The sequence below is a fragment of the Pseudophryne corroboree genome, chromosome 6 (assembly GCF_028390025.1).
Source record: "Pseudophryne corroboree isolate aPseCor3 chromosome 6, aPseCor3.hap2, whole genome shotgun sequence".
Taxonomy (NCBI): domain Eukaryota; kingdom Metazoa; phylum Chordata; class Amphibia; order Anura; family Myobatrachidae; genus Pseudophryne; species Pseudophryne corroboree.
In genome coordinates this window covers 141801077-141809064 of record NC_086449.1, presented here as the reverse complement: position 1 = coordinate 141809064, position 7988 = coordinate 141801077, and positions in this window count along the sequence as shown.

The window sequence follows — 7988 nt, the reverse complement described above, 5'->3', positions numbered from 1 at the left end:
CATGGGACTTAAAGCACATCACTAGTAGTCCACATTACCCACAGTCAAATGGATTGGCAGAGCGTGCAGTCCGCTCTGCAAAGCACTTAATGGAGAAGTGTGCACGAGATGGATCAGACATATACTTGGCACTGATAAACTTGAGAAACTCGCCCCAAGATGGACTTCCATCCCCTGCACAATGCCTATTACAGGCTTTTTCAACCAGTGTGCCGTGGCACACTAGTGTGCCGCGACCAGTTGCAAGGTGTGCCGCGGAGCCAGAGCAGCTCCTGCACCTTCAGATTGAACTGTTGACCCGGGCTCTTCTTAGAGGATCAGTCGTGCTCTGGGTATTACCTATGCCTTGGCCCACCCGCCTGCATACACATCTTCCAATTCCCGCATTTATACACGGCTTTCCTTGCCAACCTACATCCACACCTGCCCGACCGTCCACTGCTCAGTATTCGCAGCAATCCACTATGAACAACCCCCGCCACTGAGGAACAAGCAGGAGGACAGCTGACCGGTAGGGGCTAATATTTGTTATTTTATTTCTCCTGTGGGGAACAATAGGATTTATGTTGGGAGAATAAGGATTTATGGATTTATGGGGGGAACAATGTGAATAATTCATGTGGGGAGCAATGTGATTGTTTTTTTTCTGTGTAGGCCAATATATGTGTGGATTTTTTTTTTACTGTGATGGCCAATGTGTGTTTTTTGTTTTTTTTCTGTGGGGAACTGATGGTGTGCCTTGGCAATTTTAAAATATATTTTGGGGTGCCGCGAGTAAAAAAAGGTTGAAAATCACTGGCCTATTAGCACGGCGCACCCGCAAAGGCATCCCAATGGAAAAGTAGCTCCTGCAACCCAGAGTAGAGCCACAGGTATGGGAGAACATCAGCAAGCGCAGAATGGCTGCCAAAACTTCTTATGACAGATCAGCACACCGCCTGCCACCACTGTCTCCAGGACAGCCTGTCCGCATGCAAACCGAGTAAGGATTAGACAGAATGGCAGTGGTTCAGCATCCTGCAGGTCTTCCAAATAGCTACGTGGTACAGTCTGATAATACCCTCTATGAACGCAACCGCCGCCATCTGTTAAGTGTACCCGAAGGAATCTCCACACAGCCTGACTCATCAGTTTCTACCACAGCTGCAATCAATGTCAGTGATGATTCGCATTGCATGGACAGTCCTTCCTCAGAGACCACTTCTGAAGTAATAGAGCCCTCTTGTGTCACAGTGGTCATGCCCATGGGTTCCCAGTGTACCATTACCAGATCGGGCCGTGTGTCCAAACCCAACCCAAAGTTCCAAGACTTTATTGTATAATGTCTTTTCTTTTGTTCACGCCTAACATTGTTACATTGTTGCATATGTTTCATCTATGTTCTGCATCTTTCCAGTTTGAAAGAGGGGATGTAAATGCATGCTGTGCATCATGGGAGATGATGTCATGCTGAGGTGACTCACTTCCTGGTTGTCTCCTGTTACTTCCACTGTGTGCTGGCTCATGCTGAGTAAAGATCTGTATTACATTCATGCTGCAAGTGTCGTCCTGATTTTGTTGTTACACATCTACAGTACAGGCAGCACCCATGGCTGGACTTGGAGGGAAACTCTGACAAGACCCAAACACCAAGAAGTGAGCACAATGAGAAATAAACACTGAAAGAATGGAAGACAGCGCTGTTAAGTATTATATACAGAAGCAGAAGCCGCTGATGTTGGATCAGCGCTAGCGGACCTGGGAGCGATGTGTGGACACAGCATGCACGGACCTCTGCGCCAACCAGGAAAGACATCGCATAAATAAGAAAGTACTTTTACAAGTCCGGAGTGTGACAGTCAGGTTTAGATTATGGCACTCTTATGTTTTATGGACAGCAGGTGGCGCTGTGGTTAATCTGGATCTGTGGCAGATTGAACATGTGGCTTAGGCTGTTAAAGAGGCACTGAGGCCGAAATAGGATAACTGCATACTTACCAACTTTCTTCTGTAGTAAAGAGCGACATGCGCGGCGCGCTCCCGAGAAGGAGGCCTGACCTATGAAAAGGAGTGTGGCTTTGCGGGAGGACCTGCGATCGCGAGCCACGCCCCCATTTTCATCACTGGGGGCATGCCCAGCGCTCCATGAGCTGCTGGCATGCCCTCTCTCCTCCTGTCTACCCTGAATAGACGCTGTGCACATGCGCACAGCGTCTATAAGCAGAGCAGCGAGTGCAGGGACCTCCCAACTGCCCCCTTCACCGCGAGACACTGCGGCCCGCGGGTAGGACAGCGGGACAGTCCGCAAAAAAATGGTCTGTCCCGCGAAAATCGGGACAGTTGGGAGGTATGTAACTGGGCATGTATGGAATGTTATTTTGTGGGAGGCAAGCAAAGGCTGACAACCTGGTAAGGCATGCCAGATCTTTTAAAGTGCTATCCAGGCCAGGATTAAAACTAATTAGCTGTTGGGGAAGCGTGTGACCTGTAGCATATTGGTGAGCCATGTGCAATAGGAAGGGGATATGCGTGCCTTTTTGATGCCGATGGGGTGCATCTAGGTGAGTTAGGGTTCTTTATCTGGGCATCTGGAATGGTGCTTAGGAGAGTGCTTCATTTTTAGTCTTATGTTAGAGTTCTACTTGAATTAGGATGATAGGAGTATCACAATTCAGTATTCACATTCTGAAAAACAGTATGCAGTTACAATATCAACATTGAGAGTGTCGAAAGTCTGTCAACAGTACATTTTAGTGCTTTAGGTTTAGGCGACAATAGTGAAACAATGCTGTCAACATTCTAATTGATAACATGCACAATGTTGACATAATGAACATGTTGACATCAAGAGACCATATCGACATTTCAGTATGTTGACCTGTTGCATATTGACATGGGGGAGATGTACTAAAAAGAAATACATTTCACGGTGATAAAGTACCACCCAATCAGCTCCTAACTGCCATGTTACAGGCTGTGTTTAAAAATTTATGGGAGCTGTTTGGTTGATACTTTATCACCGTGAAATTGATCACTTTTCAAGGCTTAGTACATCTGGCCCATAATGTCCAATCGACATTTTTTCTGTCAACATTCTGGTGTCGACATAACATGCCACACCCATGAAAAACAGTTGATCCAAGGGCAAGTTACCAGGAGGGTGACAGTTGTGGTACTGTATGACTGATCTCACCATCATAAAACCTGAGCAGATGATGAGCAGATCATGATGGTGATTATGTGGAGTTCTCTGAAGCCTTCATACTCTTGCAGCAGGGAGACACAGAAAGCTTATAGAATGGAACCTAGATGTTTATGTATATTAATAACTTATCATTAAGGACAGAATGATGCAGGGGTGTTTAGAGATTGAGATGCTCAAGTATAACAATAATAGTATTCTATTTGCTCTTTTATTCATTTGTGTAATCGATAGAAGCTATGGCTAATTTGCATTTACGCCTCTAAGTGTCGGCGTAATTTCTTATTGAATTGCAGGTATGTCATCAGGTGAATGGTCAAGGTTGCTGCACAGTAGCTTAGTACTCCGTCTATTTTAATACATTTTGAATTTTACATTTAATTATGTGTGCATTCATTTTTAACTGTACAAATGAATGATTATGGATTGGGGCATGTAAATTACTTTAAACCACAAGCAACAATACCAAATAGCAGCACTTGGCAGTAAATGGAATGAATATAAAAATTTAAATAAACAAATATAGGTGGAATCTTAAATGCACGTGGAGATGAATAGACTGAAGGTAAAAAGAACAAAATTGTTTAATAAAACAAGTAACAATACAAGCATTGTACTGTAAATAAATGCAGAATTAAAAACAACAACCAGAATCGCCTTGGGGCTGCTACAGTAATAATGTCCGTTCCTTATTTTTATGGACTGCAGATAGGTGAGTAGAAAAAAGTTAATAAAGGGCTGATGGCACAGTCCTATTATACCGTTACCACAATGGTTGCCGCTGGAGATAGGAATCCCCTGAATGAAGTCCCTTTAAGTGGATGGAATTGCTGGGGTCCTATGTCTTCACCAGGCTGCGGTGTCCTCAATGCTGAGTGGATGGATGTACAATGCCGCCAGCTAGCACATTTTTTCACCAATTTAATCTGCACAATCATGTGAAAATCCAATAAAGGTCCGGATACAGCGTGAGCAGCTTTACAAAAGATGATGGGCGATCTGGAATGGCACCTGGCGCGTTTCGCTGCAGTATCTGGAGCTTTTTCAAAGGTGAATTACTTTGCCGGAGATGTACAGAGAGTACAGTAGTGGCGGCCATTTTGTGCTCTGATATTTTATGACCACCACATCAGAGCCGTGAAGTGGCTGGTGGCTTAATCATATATTTGCAAATATATGTAACTGAGGAATACATATGTTATACCAGCTGTCGAGATGCCATATGTCAGTATCCTGGTAGCGCCAGCCGGCATACTGTCAGCAAGTGCTGCGAGTTCCCTTGTGGGCTCGCTACGCATGGAGCCCAATCACAGGTTATATTACCACTTGGGTGGTGGCGTGGACCCCCCACCCGAGCAGAAAAACGGGGCTGCGGTCGGAATTCCGACCGCTGGCATTGAGCCGCTTGGCGGGATTCCTGCCAAACATGTGGTATATTAACCGCATACTGTAACTGAGATCTCTCCATTTCTACTATCATACAGGATGTAAATCTCATTACTGGTTCATTATAGGGTTGCATTGTGGTTTTTTTTTTATGTCTAGATTAGCCCCTCCCTTGCAAGCATCTGTAATGGACTGACAAATTAATTTGAGCAACTTGCCATATTTGTGTATCACTGTTCTGAGAGGCATGTATGGGATCAGTAGTTGGAGGGCATGCTGGTCCTTATAGTGCCATTTGGAAGATCTTGGGGTGCCTCCAGGTCAGCTTTCAGTTTAGAAATATAGAAATGTATGTGCTATTATCATGTAGCTATACACAAATGTATGACCCAAAGTGGGTACTATTATCATGTAGTTTTAGGACCATAATATCAGCGACGCCGTGAAGTGGCTGGTGGCTTAATCATATATTTGCCAATATACTGTATGTAACAGTATATTCCTACTAAAATATAGGATTAAGGGCCTAATTCAGAGCAGATCACTGCAATGGCAGCGATCGCAGCCTGAAGCCCTTTCGGTTGTGCACACACGCAGTGGTTGCACTGTGCGTGCGCACACAGTGAGATATAAAATCATCTCACTGCTGCGATCGTCTCTGCCTGATTGTCGCCATTGGGGGGCGTGGTCTGGACAACGCAGGCGTGTCTGCACCGTTGCTGGGGCAGGCCGCGGCTGCTGCATGATGTTACACGCAGCCGCAGCGTCCAAGAACAGTGCAGCTAAGCTGCTGCCGCAGGGAGCTACTTGCCGTGCGCGAAAGCATCGTTGCCGTGCGATGCTTTCGCACCTCTGCAGTGGGGTAGGGCCTGACATGCGGGGCGGACTAGCCCTGTGCTGGGCGTCCCACTGAATGTCAGAGAATTTGATCGTAGATGTGCTAAATTTAGCACATCTACGATCATCTAGGATCAGGTTGAATCATTTACTGGTCCATTATAATGTGCTGGAAGAATTCTTTGTTTTTTTCTTGGCAATATTAAATAAGAATGCAGCCTTTCAGTTGAGTAGAATACAGTGACAACAATGGGGCAGCCATTTTCTGTTCTGATGCTAATAAATTCCATATGATAAAGCCGTGACATTACTGAAACACCTCCACATAGTAGCTCATTTTCTCTTTCCTGTAAGTTTAATAATACATTTCAGAATATGTAATAATAACTAACCACCTGGTTCTGTTGAGTGTTCAAACATTGTTTCCCTTTATCTCAACTATTTAAATTCATGGAAAGCTGTACAGGGGGGGGGGGGGGGGGGGGGTACACACAGAGGGGTGGTCTTCAGTATGCCGGCTGTCGGGATACCGACAACTATTCTCCCTCGTGGGGGTGCACGACCCCCCTGGAGGGAGAATAAAATAGCGTGGCGCAAGGGGCTCCTTTGTGCTCGCCACACTGTCGGTATGCCGGCGGTCGGGCTCCCGGCGCCTGTATGCTGATCGCCGGGAGCCCGGCCGCCGGCATACCATACTACACCCCACACAGAGAGATCAATGCTTAATTTCTAAGCATAGATCGCTACTTGATTGCTTAGAATTTAAGCACGGATCTCTGTGTATGCCCTATAACGACAGTGATGCGCGGCCCTGTGCGGTGCTATCGCCGGTTCTAGATTGGCACAATCTAATTACATTGCTCACTTCACCGCTGGGTGAAATGAGCGCCCCCCCCCCCCCTCACTCAGCACACATCGTGCTGTGTGCTGAGCGGTGGGAGAGATGTGTGCTGACCGTTCTGTGATAGATCGCTCAGCACACATGTGTACCCCCCTTACAACAACTGTATACAGTATGCTCCTCTTTAGTTACACATATCTCACTCATATTACCATAAACCTGTATTATAGACCCAGATTTATCAAGCCTTGGAGAGTGATGAATTGCACGGTGATAATGTACCAACCAATCAGCTCCCAACTGTCATGTTTCAAACACATCCTGTAACATGCTAGTTAGGAGTTGATTGGTTGGTACTTTATCACTGTGCTATTTATCACTCTCCAAGGCTTGATAAATCTGGGCCATAGTCCATTGAGAGATAATGCATTGTTTTAAAATAATTGTTCAATGTTAGTTTCCTTTTTCTCCCCCAAAGAGAACTTTATTTTGAATGGGGCCAATATGGCAGCTCCCACAAAGACTTAAGGGGGATACACATGGAGAGTTCCGTGCTTAATTAAGCACGGACCTCTTGTGTGTAGGGTGTCGCTATCGCCGGCTCTAGATTGGCATGCATGCATGCATGCCAAATCTAGTGAGATTGCTCATTCCACTGCTGGGTGAAATGAGCGGCCCCCAGCTCAGCACACATCACGCTGTGTGCTGAGCGGGGGAAGAGGGAGAGATGAGCGGTCTGTGCTAGATTGCTCAGCACACATCTCTGGGAGAAATCTCCCTTGTGTACGGGGCTTTAGGCTGGGTACACACTTTAGGATGTTGGGCTGATGCACCATCACAAACGATATATCGTAAGTGCATGCACACTGCTCGCATGCACACTGTTCGCATCCACCCACATCCAAGGGCAAGTAGGGTTGTCACATATCTTCTGCTCTCAAGTGCAGAACAAAAGATATGTGACGTTGTATACGACCCGCGGGAGTGCGCGTCATATACAATATCACCCGTACACACTGTCCGATGTGACTGATATATCGTATGAGCCAGCAGCTCGTACAATATATCAGGTGCACATCGCATACCTCCCAACTGTCCCGATTTTCGCGAGACAGTAACGTTTTTTCGAAACTGTCCTGCTGTCTCACCCGCGGGCCACAGTGTCCCGCGGTGGGGTGGGGGGGGGGGCAGTTGGGAGGCTCTGTCTCTCGCTGCCCTGCTTAGCAGAGCAGCGGTGAATAGACGCTGTGCGCATGCGCACAGAGTCTATTCACTGGAGTCAGAGGGAGAGGGGGCATGCCAGCGGCTCACAGAGGGGGCGTGGCTCGCGATTGCGGGTTCTCCTGTGAAGCCACACCCCTTTCCATAGACCACACCCCTTTTTCAGGAGCGCACGTGGTTTCGCCGCGCATGTGTCCCTCCTCCACACAGCACAAAGTTGGGAGGTATGCACATCGGACAGTGTGTACCCAGTCTTACAGTAAACAAATAAGCACAGAAGTCATGCTCACTATACACCCAGGAAGACGTTCACCTTATTTACGGGTTAAGGGTAAATGCAGCATAATAGTACAAGGGTACTCCTGGATAAAAATGTACTGCCACAGTACTCTTCTCGTTATCAATTTTTCAGAGCTACTACAGCAGAACATAATTATGGAAAAAGTGCTTTATATGTTTAAATAAAACATTATTTCCATAACAAATAGCATTCTTCTTTCTTTCTTTCTTTCTTTCTTTCTT